General features: G+C 36.5%; 1 long non-coding RNA gene across 1 annotated transcript in view; it reads right to left on the bottom strand.

The window, feature by feature from the left end:
• The window catches only part of LOC132597080 (uncharacterized), a 39,622-nt gene extending 24,398 nt beyond the window's left edge, over positions 1-15,224 (bottom strand). The window contains exon 1 of the long non-coding RNA XR_009563412.1: positions 15,023-15,224. This is a non-coding gene — a long non-coding RNA (uncharacterized lncRNA). The remainder of the gene's footprint in view (positions 1-15,022) is intronic.
• Positions 15,225-17,908: the final 2,684 nt, after the last annotated feature.

Genomic DNA, 17,908 nt, shown 5'->3' with positions numbered 1-17,908 from the left:
TAATTCCTGCCTCCTGATCCTTCCCCTAGGCAACTACTGATCTGTTTTCTGTCACTATACATTAGTCTGAATTTCCTAGACTATTATATAAATGATTTGGGTCTTGCTTCTTTCACTCAGCATTATTTTATTGAGATTCTTCCATGTTGTAAAATGTACCAGTGGTTTGTTTTTCGTATTGCTGAGTAGTATTCCATTATTTGAATATACTACAGTTTGTATATTCATTTACCTGTTGATGGACAGTTGTATAAATTTTTAGGGTTATTAGAGCTATGCAGGTTTGGGCTTTAGATAGATGTACAGTTATGATTGCATTCTGTCTCTTCATTTCATTCATACTCTTCTAAGCCTAATTAGCAGTTCATCATAGTGTAAATTTTGAAAGAAGTATTTCTGTTTCACAAATGACAAAACATCAACATCTCAGGATTGGTAAGCTATTACACTTCTTTTGTTTAATTTAGGCTAGGTCTATATATTAAAGAAATTGATCATCTCCATCAGTCAGCAAAGTGTTTGATTGACCTGAATAATCAAATTAGTGAAAATGGCTGATCTGAGAGCTTTGAGAATAAATATAGCTTTCTGCTGAGTTTCACTGATTCTTTCCCTACTTGTTCTTTTGTTTCTATTTGTTGGAAGAAATTATGTAAAACTTAAGCATTGTTAACCTTTTTTTTAATAAAAATTAATTATAGCCTTATATCTATAACAAAGAGTGAGAGATATATATCATTGGGGAAAAAAACTTCCATTTTTATTTTATAATTTTAAGAAGTATTTAAAAAAAACTAAGAATGGAATTTTTTGAAATTTGAAAAATCTCTTGAAGTTATTTTTTCATTTGGTTGAAGGGTATAGGACAAAAATTGGGCAGTATACTAATTTCATTCATTGGCACTATAGGAATATACTCATATTTCACAGGTATACCATTATTAATGCCCAATCCTGTAGTCCTTTTTCATGCAGAACTCCCACTGGAAGTACCACATGAGAAAGAAATGTAGGATGAAACCTGATTATTATAATTCACAAGACTAATTATGACTTTGAGTTTTCCTGGATAAGCTAATTCCTTCTGCACCCTGGGATCAGTAAGCACAAAAGTAGTCTCACAAGGATTTCACTGCATTTAACATTACATATATTTATAAATAAACCCAGAGACATTAAAGAGTACTTCGGCTCTCTGCTCTTTTCTTTGTGTTTTGTTTTTAGAGTTATAAAAAGTTTAAGTAAGAGAATGCCACAGGTGTAGTTTCACTGAAAGATAAAATTAAAAAATAAGGCACACACCAATCACGTATATTTTTTGGCACTGACTCATTTGTTTTAAATAGACTGTTTATTTTTATTGGCATCACTGATGAATAAGACTAAAGAGGGACATGGGAAAGCAAGGATTAAAGAGAACTTGAAAGAAAGGAGAACCACAAACAAGAGTTGGAAGGAAAATAGAGAAAGAGGACTGCTGTAAGATAAAAGAAGGCTGGCAGGAGGGGCTCTGCTTAATTTTCCTTCTTTTAATTTTTTGTGGAGAGCTTTGTGAGTGACAGAAGATGATTAGATATTCTTGAATGATCTGAAATCTGTGTTTGATTTTTTGGTGTGACAAATCTCACTAACAGTGATTCCAGAGTTTTTTATGATGCCACTATAAACACATCCCTCCAACAGCCTTTTTTTATTCAGTCACCCATTGTACATCTATCTGAGAGGGAGTTTCTTTGTGTACTGAGTAATTTCCATGTTGTGAGGTTTCTTGTCTTCAGTTACCTCCAGTTTTATGCTTTAGTCAGAAAACTCACATAGCATTCAAAAAGGGAAACTCAAAGCAATATAGACTTTTGTGCCTTTTACAAAGAATTAGAGCTGTGTGCCCCTACCAATATAGCAATATATTATATAAGGTCAATACTCCTTTTCATACGCCTCTAATACAGATGCATTTTATGAGGTAGAACAGCAAACACTGAATCACTCTAGTAGAGATACACAAAACAAGTAATTATCGCTAGTTGCAGAAAAATAATTATGCAGTTGTGTGATGAAAACCAGTTTTTAACTGGGAGGAGAAATTCTACCAAAAAAGCATGTGGAAAGGCTAGATGTTGTGCTCTGGAAAATAAGCCATTCTATAAAATTTCCTAATGCAGCTGTATCATCCAGAAGAGGTACCATACTTTTTTTTTATAATAGCACATTCCACACTGGTTGTAATCCACTATGCTCGTATACAAGGCACATATTATTACTGCTATTTTCTGTTGACTTTTCTGTAAAAGTGACCGTTTTCTCTATTATTAATTCATCTAATATTTTAGCAAGAATACCCTTTATTGTCACTTAATGCTTACCAGGTAGTCCTTGATTATGATTCAGGAGACACCTAGGATCACTTGCAGTTCTTATTTGGAGTCAGCTATTACTATCATAAATGTTACTGCATATTATCTGTGTCTAAGATATATAAAATAGCATTTAGTTTAGGCAAAAAAAGCTAACAGGGCTTTGTTTGTAACGCAACATACTTTTCTTTACATTATATACGACACCAGTGAAATGTGTACATTTTTACAGAAGGTATTTATCTCAGATATCTACAGTGAGTTCCCTCTGCTCTGACATAGACCTAGCCCCCATAGAAGCCAAGAGGATTTTGTTTCCTTACTGTTAAGCATGGCTGTTCAGGGCCCTTTAACTAAATCCACCACCATGAATGAACTTAGAGCAGAAACAGCAAGTACAGCTACATTTAGGCTTATATCAGCATTTCTGTTTAATACATTTTAAAACTATATTTTAAGTAATGTGGAGGTTATGACATGAAGTGACAAAACCCAAGCATGTGAGCTGTATGAAACTATCTTTAGCCAGGATTCCTGGGCCAACGTAATAAAGTATATGGGCTAAAGAAAGAGGCTCAGCTTTGCCTGCGAATTTTCAGGAGTGTGAAGGCTCTTTTTAAAGTCTTAATATTAAATATATCTTATCTATACACCTTAATGGCATCTGTGACCAGCAAACACGCCTGTGAAGCTTGAGGAAGTTTCCATTCTAATCCTTTCAATTGCTTCTTGCTGCTTTGTCCCCTGTCCCCAGCCCCACAGTTGCAAACTGGTCTCTATACCACTAAAAATGAACAAACCAACGAGACTTCCTTTCGGGCAATTTCTATGCTTGGGTTCAAGTGAAACATAACTTTTCTGACCAACATATTTGGTCAAGATAGAACCCTTAAAAATACATTTTATAATATGATGACCAGTACAAACAAAGGACAAATATATCTACATCTAGCATATCTACATACATATATCTATATACTCTTGTAAAATATAGACCTTGCCATTGGTAATATCTTTGGGGCATTTATTAATTGTAAATCTATCTTTATCTCCTGATTCCTAATCCATTCTAGAGCTTGATAGTATTAACAAATACATATGTTGATGTGATATATTTCACTACTGTTAATCAATTATTATCTACTATATTTTAAATGTTTTGGTAGACTAATAGTTTCCCTCAACAACTTTAATGATGCAGCATAAGCATAAATTCTCAAATGGTGTATATTGGGTTTTTAATAGACATTAAATATTACTACATATTTTCCTATTTTGCAAATTATTTTATTTTAAAAGAGGTAAAGCTTTCTTTTAAAACTTGGAAAAATAAATATTTATTGCTAATCTCATATACTTATTTCAGCTTAGAATATATTAGTGATTATTCTGGTTATTTAATATTAATAATTGCTCTTTTTAAAAAGTTGATCTCTCATTTGGGGATTGGGTTTTAAATGTAATGTTAAGATTAGTATGATTAAGTACTTTGAATTCTTAAATATTCATTTTAACCACTTTTAACAAAATCTAAGTTGAATGCTTTTAAAAGTTCTTCTAAAACCATTGTCAGTTTTATTTTGTAAAATCTGCTTCAATAATTAGTCTAGCCCTGTGAATGAACTGCTTTTAATAGAGTGATGGAAAAAGGGGGGAGGGGAGATGCAGGAGGAGAAAAATGTCAAGTGAATCAATATGATTAATTAAATTAAAGGTGGATTCATAAAACTCATATTCATAGATTTATACAGTATATTCACAGTGACATTTAAAACATGTTTTGAAAATCCCTAAATAAAGTCTCATGTACATGAAGACATTTTCCATCTTTAAGAAAATTTTTTAAAAACTTAACTACATAATAGAATCATACAACTTTACTGCCAACTCCTATACATTTTAATAGTTTTTTGACAGAAACAGGAAGAATTTTAATATGTAAAAGTTTTAAAGGAAATTAGATGTATTTTTGCTACTTTCAAAGATGTTTATGCTTAAGCCAATAGATAATCTTGACTGCTAATGCAACATAGGTTTCCTTGTTTTAAATGTGTATGAAGGTCATTTTCGTGTTAACCCATTAAGCTTATGACTCTGTGTTGTTCTTCTATTGGATAACTACATTGTTAAACTTAGCAGGTCAAATATTTATAAAAACAAAAGTTAATTTTCACTTTTGTTTAAAAAAGTTGTGACATACCATGTAGAGGAAAGGAAATGGTTCTTAGGTTTCTGAAATATATATATATATATATATATATATATATATATAAATTCAAGTAATACAAAAATAAAATACCTGAAGCCTACTTGTAGAACTAACTTCTATCTATGAATGATAAAAATGACAACAGGGTCTTTAACATGGCACAACATTTAAAACAAGAGATTTGGAGAGAATATTCAAGTTCAGACAGTACTTAATGGTGTGAATTGTATGAAAGTCAATTTAACTTAAGAAAATGAATAGTCTTTAGGTATTAATTCTGAGTTGTTTATGATTACTTCCTCCCCAACGTCTATTAATGTTAGTGAGTTTCTCCCCCAATACTGTGTTTCAGATTAGTATAAAGCTTTCTATTTCTGCTTTCGTGAGGGGTATATTATATCGCTTTCACAAAAATCCAGTCATAGCTTAAGATATTTTAACAAACGACAATTTTTTTCCCTGTAAGAAAGGTTCCAAGATAAAGATTTTACATCACAGAGAAAATGGAAGAAAATTGAGAGAATACTTTATTTCCTTTAGTAGCCTGCTATTGATAATGAAAAACAAGACAACAAATGTAATTGATAAAACAAACCCCAGAGGAAGTTTCAAGTATCTCTAACAGGGAAATATTCATAGTTGTAAATAGCTCAATTTTATCTCTAGAACCTAAAATATGTATCCCTGCTCCCCCCAACCCAATCTTGCATCCAATTTCAATACTTCAGCCTTATCAAAGTAAACAAGCTATTGTAAGAATAGAAAATCCAGCTAGGTTGGAGGGCTGCTGCCACTTCCCTCTCTTCCTAGCACAGTTTGGTGCCAATAGCTTTTGGAAAGGGGAAGAAAGAAAGGTCCGCTACTGTGCTGTGTGGAAGTAAAGGGGCAGAGGGGCATCACTTCAATCTCTTGGCTCTGGTCCTTTCTCACTCTCGCATCCTCAGAGAAAAGAGATGCTCTTCATTCACAAAACAAAACAAGAAAATCTCTATAATTATTTTTGGCTCAGCTCCATTGAAATTCATTCTCCTGGAAGCATCTCTGTTTTAGATTAAAACAATGCTTAGAATATTCATTCTCTTCTCTCTCTCTCTTTCTTTCTCACTCACCACTCCTGCCTAGCACCCACCCCCAAGCACCACTCCCCGGACCCCCCTTCCCACCATTTTTCTCTTGCTTTCTTATATCTCAGTCTTGGTTTCTCTTGCTCTCTGTCCCTGCCTCTGGTTGAATTTTTTTCTCAGTCATGCCAAAGTTATATCTCAGAGGTTTTTAATATCAGTGCCTACAAGTGCCTACTCAAGGTCGTCATGTTTAATGTCAGTTGTTCAAGTCTCATACCTTCTTCCAACCTGGAAATTTCCCCAACCCTATATCCCCAGTCATATCTTATGGTTGTTGATTTGTGATCTGATGTTTCAAGCCAAAAAACAGATCACTTCTAGTCTTACCTTGTTCAGTAAAATTGGGAACAAAATTTACTTTCTCTTTCCTCCAGCCTTCTCTTCAATACCCAATCCTCAAAAGATGGACAAAATCTTCATTGCCCATAGGACATGGTAGTTACTGAATTCCAGTGGTAAAGCATGGAAAATTATTATTTTAAAAATCCATTAATTAGTTACTGACAAAATTTAGTGCCCCAAACCATATAACTATTAAAAATATTTTTTTCTATCACTAACTTTTTTATTTTATTTTCCTTAAGGGCAAAACATTTTTACCATTTTCCTTTTTGTTAAGGCACACACACACAAAATAATTCAACAAATGGAAAGTAGGAACCTGCTCCAAATAGTTTGTGTGTACATATTAATAAAAGTTATTAATGTGCTGTGAAACATGGGATTCTCTTTCCTGAAACAGTGGATTCATTTGGGCTACTACTACAAGGCAAGAATTATATTTGTGATGTTTTACATTTTGTGGAATTCCAATTTCTTATACCTTTTCATTCTTGGTGACAAAAATTTTTGATAAACCTTTCATAGACAGAGGTAGATCTGATACCTACTTTCATTAGCATTAATGTGTCTTTCTATTTCTCACTTTCTAATTTGAATAATTAATTTGTGCTTGTTTCAAATTCTTGGTTGTTAGCAAAGGCATCCAACCTTAGTACCTATCACCCGTGGAGTGTGCATCATATTTAGGGGTGCATTTCTGCTCCTTTGAACACTGAATGTTTTGTGTGGATACTGTAATCACATATAACTAAGTCCTAGCCTTCCTGCACTATCTTGACAAACAAAACACAATCCGGACAGTTGCCCAGATGTGAAATGTCTCTGGGATTTCCTACCTGACCAATAACAGAACAGCAATCTTGTAAGCATTTATTTAAGAGTTTGGGAATCTATTTCTAAGACCTCACAAGAACCCTGATTACTGAACTCTATTTGGTTTACCAAATAAAGAGAGGGAAAGAAAAAAAAAAAGGAAAACCACACACACTGCCATTAATTACACTGTAAACATTTAATAAATATTCTTTCTTTCTATCCTTTGCAAAAGGAAAGGTGGTAATTTACATGTACTATGCCTCTTTCCTCTCATTGTTCTATTTCTTTTCTTTCTGGCTTTCTTTTACTTCTGTAGAAAAGAGGTGGACATGTTTGAGAAGATAGAAATGTTTACCTAGTACATTTTTTTTCTTCATATAAAGAAACAGCCTAGGCACTTTCTACTCTGTCTTATGACCTTTGTTAAACCTCTGATTCTGGAAGCTGCATTTTAATTACAAAGTATTGTAAAGGGAATATAGTAAGTATACACAGCCCTTGATTCTTAGCCAAATGAGAGAAAATTTAACAGCAATGTATGGTTGCAGGAATGGTTATGTTTGGGATCCATATGCACGTTCAACTCACACATTCAAGCAGTGCAATAAAGCAGGGAGAAACCAGCTGATACACAAAGGGGACCGTCTAGACAGTACCCCATCAGTCTGGCTAAATTTGGTGCTGGCATTCCCAATGGGATTGTAATATAATTGTTCTGGTGTCTGCGTTCATTCCCCCTGTCAAACACCATTCCAAATATACATCCTTCTCCCCCCAACCCTATTTCTTCCATAAATATGAAGCCCAAACTCTGCCATGCTAGAAAGAGTGTTAGATGGCCCAACCTTAAGAAAACATTATAATTAAGCAAAATCATGTTATTTAATTCCTTTAAAAAAATCCTCCTGTTACTTCCTAACTCCAAATAGAATTAATTTCAGGCCAATTTAAATAATTTAAATTAGAACATGGAAAAATGTTAATGCAAATACAAATAACCTTGAAATAGTGAACACTTTAGATGAAAGCAAATAGGCCTTTTTACCCCTTTATATTTATTAACCTCTGTTAGAAAATTTAACAGAAATCAGAGATGTGAAAGTGTAATGATGGACATGGATCATAAATTCTAATGAAGAAAAAGCTAATGAAAACAATGTTAAGTGAAAGCACTGAAAAATGCAAATTGTGTATTTTTTTTCTTTCTTGGGTTTAAAAGCCATAATATTTTTTTCTCTCTAAACATCTTTTGAAAGTTAAATTTCTGTCAATTTATATAGGAATTATTTAACATATTTGGTTTTTTAACAAGAGAAACCAGAAATATTTATACACTGATTTGTAGTAACTATCAATTAATATTTTTAGAAATGTTCTGGTTTAAGACATTAGGAAAATGAAAAGCACTACTTACAGAATAAAATAAATGGAAAAGCCCAACATTAAAATGAATAATGCACAGATTATTGACAAAAATGCTTATAATCTAAAAACTTTCAAACACTGAAATGAAAGCTGTCAGAATCCTTTTTTTTTTAAGGAAAATGCAGATTTTAGGATTGCCATGTAATATATCAACCAGATATACTTATTTTATTTTATGTTCTAAAGTGTCACCTCTGGGTATTGTTTAGATATTAAAATTGACCAGGAAAACTTTTTTTAAAACCTTTTATTCTTTTAACTCCAGGAAAAATTATCTTGGGAAAGAGGTTGGAATGTTTGTTTTGTTTTGTTTTATTAATTGTGGGCCTATATTTGTACTACTGTTTTGGAGGTTAATAATCCTTTTCCTGATCCTGTATACAGAAATTTGTCTCCCATCTCAGCGATTCTGAGATGCTAGATTACAATCCCAAATGAGCAAAGAATGTCTCCCCACCCCCACCAGGGACCACTCTAACTACAGCAAATTCAAAGAAAATACTTCAGGCACTAGATCCTGGCTTTATCCAACTTCAGGAGGCTGAGGCCAGCCCACCAACCAAAACAGGGCACACTAGTAATGGCTTTTGCAGGAAGCAGCAAGACACAGGGCCTCAACTCGCACAAAGACAGAGCACAAATGCACAGAAAATCATCACCAAAGGGATCAGGAAATATTCAGATACACTTTACAGATGTCTTAAAACTCTCAGGTGGAAATGAAAGATTGAAGATTATAAATGTCTTAAAATTCTCACGTGGAAAAATGAGATTAAGAGATTGTATCCTTACATTTGTAATTTTTAAAAATAGTGATTTTATATTTTTTCCTTCTTTGTATGAAATTATTCTTCTGACTTTGCACATGGGTACAAGAATTTAAAAAGACAACATATTAATATTTGAGCAGCGTCTGCCTGAAGCTGGGTGGTTTGCTCGTGATTGTTTTTTATTCACTTTATTTTATATTTTTACAATATATACTGGTAGAAAGTGAAAGAAAGGCACGCTGTAGGCCTCTTAGAGATGAAACAGCAAAATCTGAGTTTTATACTTGGTTTTCAAACTATCGAAGAACATCCTATGAGACCTCTTAGGTCTTAACTGGATTAAAATGAATATATTTGTGCTCTGGCTCTTTTCAGCTAACTAATGTGCATGTGAATTGAGAGTGTGCGAGGGAACGGTGAGAGCAAGTGTATGTGACACTGGGGGAGGCTGCGGGCTCGGGCTGAGGGTGACTGTGTGAAGGAGCGTGCAGGATGGTGTGGGCTGCCTCCAAAGAGGGAGAGAAATGAAAATTAGCAGGCCTTGGGCTCTGGTGCGTTTTGTCTTGACGGGAGCCAGAAGAGAAGCTTAGTTAGGAGACGAGGAGGGAGGAGAAGGGTGGGGGAAAAGAGAGGGTGGAGAAGGGGGTGTGGCGTGTGTGTGTGTGTGTGTGTGTGTGTGTGTAAGCGCTGAGGTTTCAGTTATGCTGAGCTCTGGGTTTTTGTTTTGTCGGTTCCTAGCCTAAACAGACTGGAATTTCAGGTTCAGGTTGGAGTGCATGCACGCAGAGGGATGGTCGTTCGAGTTTCTTTTTCTGGCCCTTCACCATGGTTGCTGCTCCGAATGTTACTGCTGCTACAGGGGGGGTGTTGGGGGATGGGGGTCTGTCTGCAGCTGCCCCTCTCACACTTGAATAAAAGAACTTTTTTTTCAGGGGTAGGGGAGCTGTGAATACCTTTCCCAATAAGAGATGAGGCATATTGAAAACTATATTAAATTACCCTGATTAACAATTTAGCCACGAACAGGGGAGCTTTGGGAGATCTCTATAGGCAGGACTGGGGGCTATTCATGCCAGCAGCTAAGAGGTCGAAAGGTTTCTGAAGTTCACAGGCTCAGAGCCTTTGTTATGCTAACAGACAATCTCAAATCAGCGGCCTAGTGGAGTGTGAAATATAAATGATTCCTTGAGAACTTCCAATAAGTTGTCACTCTTGCTCTCCAAATACCAGGACAGGCTGCTAATTTCTAGCAGGCCCTTTTGCAACATCGCCAGCCCTAAATGAATGCCTTTGTAGTTCAAATATTCTTTTCAAGGGAGCTGTCCTATCATCATAGCCCAAATGCATCTTGGTTTTGACTATTAAATGAAAATCAGGGCTCAGCAGTGCTTGACTTTTCCAAGTGGCCCGATGTTTGGGAAGGGTGGTGGCAGCTCTCCTGCACAAGTTAGCACCCACTGCGGGAGGGCCAGGGCATTAATAGCAGCCAAGACCCCAGGAGTTACCCCAGCTCGAATCCCCACTCTCTATCAGGAACAATGCTCCGGGAGAGATTTACGTGGCTTCCCTCAGGCTGGACTACCTTCTTCTTTCAACCACACCAACGTTTCTCTGATTTATGAACCCTAGAGTGTTCAAGAGGACAGCCAGCTGACCTGCCAGCATCTGACTGGTCCCTTGAAAGCATCAGCTTTGGAGAAGGATGTATTCATTCATCAGGGCAGGAGAGGCCAAGGGGAAGAGGGCAAGGTGTGTGTCCAGGCCATGCCCCTAGTATCAGATGCCTGTGGATATTATTTTATCATTTGCCCATAAGAAGGATATAAACATGGCTTATGATCTTGGGTATGACCTTTGAGCATGTCCAGATGGATAGAGAAAAGGTCCAGGCTCTCGGAGTCTGAATTACAAAGCTTTTTAAATAAGGAAAACCACTCCCCATCCTAAACCCCAGACAAGTTGGGGGGAGTGAGACTGAGAATCTATCTGGGAGAGTGTGCCCAAATCAAACATTCTAGTAAGAAAGGACAAAGCTAATTTATGTGAATAAGAAAACACAAAAAAGAGAGGACAGAGACCAAAGGAAATTAGAAATCCATCTGTATCAGTCTTCACAAAGGAAGGGATAAAACCTTTACAGGAATAACTTGGGTCCTAAAAATTTTGATATTTCTGATTCCATGTCCTCAACTTCTTTACTGAAATACAAAAAAGTCCACGATATCACAGAAGTCTCTGCTTTTTCCAAACAGAGCAGGTTTGATTTCTGGCAAGGAATGGAAAAAAAAAAAATCAAATGGACTGTATTTCTTGCTATATTCTTAGAGTAAGTTTATAAGTGTATAAATACATAGAAGCAATGTATTTTAATACACCCTTAAGTAACTTTATAAAGCTTGATGATACAGCTATACAGAAAAACAAGGGCCTCAATTACCTTTCGTCTTCTTCCTCTCACTATGATGATTTACAAGTATTACTAACCACAATGATTTTAAAATATTACCTCAAAAATGGCTGCGGAGTTCATTTTGATTGGTATAGAAACTGATGTAAGTAAATACTTTTTTCTGCCTTAGGTATACGAAGACTTACAACTATATATTAAAAAATTAATTATAAATAAGAATGGTGGTATAATGTGCACCAGTTTTGAAATCATCTAGCTTACATGTTTAAATCTTGTTTTTTCTTAAAGCCAGGATACAACGTACAATGGTAGAGGACTCTGGGATTCAACTCAGAGAATTTAGCCGTCAGAACAGGAGAGCGTTTAGGATTCAGATCCTTATTTGTTTCAGATCCTTATTTGTTTCGCCCAGTAAAACAATCTGCAAATCGTATTGACTAGAAAAATTAACTCAGATTACTGACACAAAAGGAGTAAAAGTTTGTGGTTTCTCCTGTCAAATACCAGAATTAGACAATAGTTCGTTATTGATCCACTCACACCCTTTTCGGAGGGACTTAGGATCGTGGTTACCCTTATTTCAGAGATAGCAGAATGGTTGGCATCAGATGCACATCTCATTAGACAAATATGAAGGCAACACTGATAGCTAAAAGTTCAACGGATGCGACACAACTTGCTTAAATTTAACTCTTCACCCCCTTTCCATTTTTAAACATTTAATTAATGTTAAACTGTAAGTATCTGCATGTTATTGACACATGCTGGACATTCAAAGGAGAAACACCTTCCCTGTGCTTCCAAATACTTATTTTACCACTTCCAAGTGTCCTCTCTCTTTCTCGTCTTTAACACATCAAAACAGGGAAGAAAGCGCTTTTGTGTTATAACTACAGAGAAAACATTGGAGAATGTGTCAATGCTGTGAATACCAGCACCAGTTTGGGGGCTGGTTTGTTATTCCCCCTGCCGGGGTATTTCTTTTCCCTTTGCTTTTGAGTCTTTAAACTCTGGCCACTTTGAGAAAAGCAATGGTTGAAATGAAAAGTTAGGACAAATTGCGTGAAACCTGTGTGTTGCCAGGATATGAACATGATGAAAGCAGTGTTGGGACATTACAGAGCCGGAGCAGCTCTCCACACACACACAGAAAATTAAAATAAAATAAAAAATAAAAGCTGGTCTTTTAAATTCATCCTTAACTACTTCAGATCTAAGAGAAAGGGAATTCGTGTTTAAAAAAACAAGTTTCTAGGGTTGTCATTGCTGCATGGTGAGGGTGTTTGTGTATGTGCATGTGAGTGTTTGTGTGGGGAGAAAAGAATGGGGAGGAGAAGGGCAGATAACTTTACTGACATATTAATTCTTTAGATAGCAGTAAATGAATGGTCCAAATAGACGTTTGTTTCCCTTAATAGGTTTTGTACAGGTCTCTTACAAGCCGTGGCATATGTTTCATTTATATGTATATTTATTTAGAAGGATAGAGAATAATAGGTGTAGCTTGTGTATAGTCGCAGTTATTATTTAAAGTCCAAAGAGGTTACAACTTTTTTCTACTCCAAACACTGATACAAAGGTCCCTTGTACATGCCTCCTGCATTATGTTGAAGGCCAATTAAAAATGAAGATAATATTCTAACTATCGAGCCTTGGGATGAGGAAGAAGGAGGCTAAAAGGAAAAATGACTCCAAGATGGCTGCCTCTGCCTTCTTCCCCTCCCCGCTGCCTGTTTTCCACATAGAAATTCATGTAATATTTTGTTTACAAATCACACTGTAGGTCATCTGTGAATGAGGCAGTCTCTGAGGCACCAGCATCCACCTAGAATACCCTCATGATGCCGTCGAGGTATGGAGAGAGATTAAAATGCAAACATTCAAATGTATTTAGATGTGTACATAGTGATTGGACTCACACACATACACACTTGAATGTGTGAACAACACACACGGCTGCAAAAGGAATAAAAGGCTGAAATCCTTCTTAATTCTTAGGACAGAAGGGCAAAGGAGGACGCCAGGCCGCCACCTTCCTCCCTCAAAGGTCCAAAAATGCACTGTTCATGGTCTGGATTCGATTTTTTAAAAAAGATATATCTTACTGATGACTCTCTCATTAGGCAGACTTCTGAAGTCTGGGGAGACAAGATTTCCATAAATTATCTCTCTAGCTCATCTCATGCTGGTGCAAAATGCAAAGCTAAAATTGTTGTTTATTTTTTAAATTTTTTTGCATTAAAAAAAAGTGTACCATGCTCACCAGCTTCCTGACTGACATGTTAAAGGATTAAGAGCACTAGTAATTACTGCTATTAATTATAATAAATATATTCAATCATAAAATCCCACCCATAAAGCTAAACTAAAAATAATGTCGAGAATAAATAAAAGTATATTTGGGGTTTTCTAACAGATTTATAGCGGGTTACTGTGTAGACTGGAGTGCACTAGGCATAGAACAAAGCAAGTGGTTTAGTTCCTATAGGAAATATATTAAAAAGAAAAAAAAAAGAAAAAAACCCACAACCCTTTATCTAAAAGCCATCAGGGACAAGTACTCAATACGAGTTAACAAGCAGGAACTGATAAGATAACATTTATATGAGGTCAGAAGTCAAATGCCAGTCAAAGGCTTTTAACCTCTTGGGTCATAAAACAGGAAGAGTTAAAAGCAAGAGGTAGTTATTTATCGGATTTTAAGGGTACCTTATCATTGCCAGAGAATCACCGATGATGAAACTAATTAGGATTTACAGAAAAAGAACTTTGTAGCTGTTCAAAGAAAATTAACCTACCATAATTCTTCAGTTGGTAGGGAGAAAAACAAACAAACAAAAGAATCCCTTCTTTTTGGGGGGAAAATAAATCTAGCAATTTAAACAGATTTAGTAACAAAATCTCTCTCAGAAACAATAATTTGTAGCTAATGTACATATTGATTAATATATGGTGAATAATATACCTTATAAATTCTGTATTAACAATCTAACCACAAAAATAAGCATTGCATAATTTATTTCCAAGTTTTGATCTTTTACTCCCCTTTCAGACCTCCTAAATTAGACAGAATATAACTCCGATATCACAATCCTTCTTGTCTCAGAATGCCATCATTTATAAATTGAAAAAAATATGTATTCTAATAGCAATTATTTTAAAACATCAAAACTACTTGATTAAATTTTTATCTTAATCTATTCCAGAGAAACAGATGTCTCTTTATTTGCTGTCAGAATATTTTCCTTTGTTTTGATTTTTGTCCTTTTTTGTCTTTTCTTAGGCTTATATTCCAAACTCCCAAACAGTTCCTGGTCCTAGAGTCCATGCTGGCTTATATTTTCAAAGCATACCACCCCCCCTTTTTTTCTCTATTGCAATAAAAGAAAGCAGATCTAGATATTTCTTTCTAGAGAGAGATAGAGGGATTGTTGTTAGGCCTGCTAAGGCCCACTGTTTCTTTAAACAGAGTCCACAATACACTAGGCGAACATTGTGGATTTAAAATGCTTTTAAATATTTATCAGAAGTATTTTATCATCATATTCAAATGACACCTGGAGTGCACTCACCTTTATTGACAATCTCTGTTCTGAAAGTCCATTTGCTTCCTTAAAGCCCCCCAAGCAGAACAAGGACTACCCGTTTTCATTCAGTTAATGTTTAGTAAAAAACCAAGCAACCTTAATCAGCATGCTGATTGCATCGTCAACTAACAAATAATTTACTACTCTGAGCATTGCATTCCATTAAAAGCTCATTAAATTTTCTGTTCTCCAATGGGAGGTTTAGCTTTTGAACTGCATGCTTTTGCTTCGAATGATCATTCATTCAATTTTTGCAAAATGTTGTGTTTTTTTTTTTCCTAAAGTATAGGTGAGCATTTCAATACCTATAGACTGCAGACCCATGGAAACACAGCCCAAGGCTTGAGTATGTTCCATTTGATTTACAAACTCTGTTTCATAAAAATTCAACATAATCTCTTGCACTTTTAGGAAATCCTGAAATCAGTGGGTGTATCTGTGGTGATGTGTGACCCAAACATAGCCCCAGAAATATTAATACAGAATATAAAATATCAGGTCCCTTTTAGAAGCTTAAATTTTCCATTTCTACGTATTATAGTTATTGCTATTTTTATTATTTTATCCTTATAAATAGCTGTTTTCTACTAATTCAAAAAGGAGTATGACACCACAAAGCCCTTACTGTATTTGATGCCAAACTTAATACCTCGGGTGTGTGTATGGGGGGGGGGGGCGCGGAGTGGGGGGGGGCTAAGAAATCCACATTTTCTGGGGTTTACCCATGTTTTACAAACTCAGAATCCCCTGCATTATTTTCATGCCCAGACTCGTCTAGGAAAGAGTATATTTATTATTTTTAATTTAGGGAAATGTAGGAAAATCTCCAGCCCCCAAATTAACATGCATCTTTGGATTGCTAATTGTGCTCATTGCAAATTTGGGTCATCTTGCATGAGTGACTCTAATGTGGGGCTGAGATTGCCATGCAGCGCAGTGGATTCCTGATTCCCCGCGCTAATCCTGAACTCGGTGATTGTGTCAGGTGCAGTTCTGTATGCTCTAGCAGCTGGCTCATCCTCATCAATGCAAATAAGGCAACTCCTACAATCAGAGCCTTGCGAGTGTGAAGCCTGATTGCTGAGGGCAGGCTAAAGCACTACACAGACTCTCACTTTCAAATCACGCTAAGTGACAAGACAACTGCAATGTCCCTCCAGTTAAAAATCAACCTTTTGAAAACAAAACAGGGAGAAGAGGGTGGCTACAAAGAAGAGGAAAACCCCAGTGTCTGCGAAATGGACTTGTTTAGATGGGCTTTATTTAGGTACACAGATAACGTAAAGTGCATTTCAACAAATAATTCTTTAACTCCTGTTCAAGATACTTTGTTTTAAGGGCTGCAGGGGGTGCAAAGGTGAGGGAGACACAGTCCCTTCCTTTGAGGAACCCTACTATTTGACTGCAGAAAATTGTAAAAATTAAGATAATAACAGAATTATTATTAAGGCGAAGTCACCAAAATCTTAAATGAAAAACCACAGAGCATATTTTTACAGGAACTGCTTAGAGACGGCATTATGGCATAGACATTAAGAGCAAGATGTTGGAAGCTTAGGGTTCAAATCCCAGCTTTGTCACTTACTTGCTCAAGTTATTTCACCTTTCTACAACCTTCATGTCATCCTCTGCAGAATGGTGGTGACACAAGCACCTTGTGGGGATTTTAGAAGAAGGGACTGAGATGATGTATGCAGCACACGTGCCACAGTGCTTGGCACATAGTAAGTGCTCAATAATGTCAGCTGTGATTATTCCTATTTCCTCCTTAATGTACAAAGAAGGGGGGAGGAGGGGATCCAGAAATAGCAATGTGCCACAGTTTGAAAGGCATTTATTTGATCTGGCTCTAAATTCCCATTTTACATGTAGCACTTACCCTGTGGAAGTGAAAATACTGTGAACGTGAAAAAGCCCTGCACCTCTCCGTGGTGTCTGGACAACCCTGGCAACTCGGAACATGAAGGAGAGAAAAAGAAATCCCTGTGCTTTTCCTTTTCTTCTTTTCCAAACACGTGTGCAGACTTCCCCTGCATTTCAGCCCCACCCTCTTTATTTTACTGCCTAATCTATAAAGGAGGATAAAAAGCAACATGCTGCTTTGGCATAGAGCAGATTCTGGGTGAGGACCTGTAGGTAGAGTTTAATGAACACAATTTTCTAGCACTGTGAGTGCATATTTTTAGCTACATGCTGGGCTCCAGTGTTGGCTCTTGCGACAGATGAACAGACCCTTTGCTCAGACTTGGGTGTTGCTCCAAGAAGAACCTTTTTCAGAAAGTAGTCGGGAAAAAAATGTCTTCTCTTTCCCTCACTCCTAATTTGCAGTCTGTAGATTGGGATTCCAGGTAACTGGTCCCAGTAAGTGGCACGGTGACCTGGAGATGCACCACTGTGGGAAGCAAAGGTACCTCTGGGCCAGGGCGGATCTGCTTTCTCGCTGAAGGATGGCAGGTGCCGAAGTGTGCATCGCCAGGCATGTTTGCCCTTGGAGAGCAGGCCAGAGGTAGTTAACCTTCCTGGGGGAGACTTGGCCTAGACAACATCATAGACACCATATCCCCCCTGGAGTTACCAAACAATAAAACTGCTTCCTTTGCCAAACACAAAGAATGGTCTGGAGTTGGATATTAGCAAACAGCAAACCACATAAAGAAGAAAGGGCATGAGGGAGGGAGAAGGAAGAAAAGGAGAATAGGAAGGAAAGAAGGAAAACTACATGAAGATAAAGCATAAAATAAGATCTCTTTTCTGCTTTAGTTTGCCAGGGAGAGGGCAGCCATCCAGTCTTGTCCTGATTTTAGCCAGTGCCATGGTGGGGCTGGGGGAGGTGGAGAAGAAGGGGTTTTGATGTGATGCCAAGCAGGGCAG

This window comes from Globicephala melas, chromosome 3 (genome assembly GCF_963455315.2).
Source record: "Globicephala melas chromosome 3, mGloMel1.2, whole genome shotgun sequence".
NCBI classification, from domain to species: Eukaryota; Metazoa; Chordata; class Mammalia; order Artiodactyla; family Delphinidae; genus Globicephala; species Globicephala melas.
Note: the sequence above shows the minus strand (reverse complement) of the source record. Positions and strands in the feature narration are given on the sequence as shown.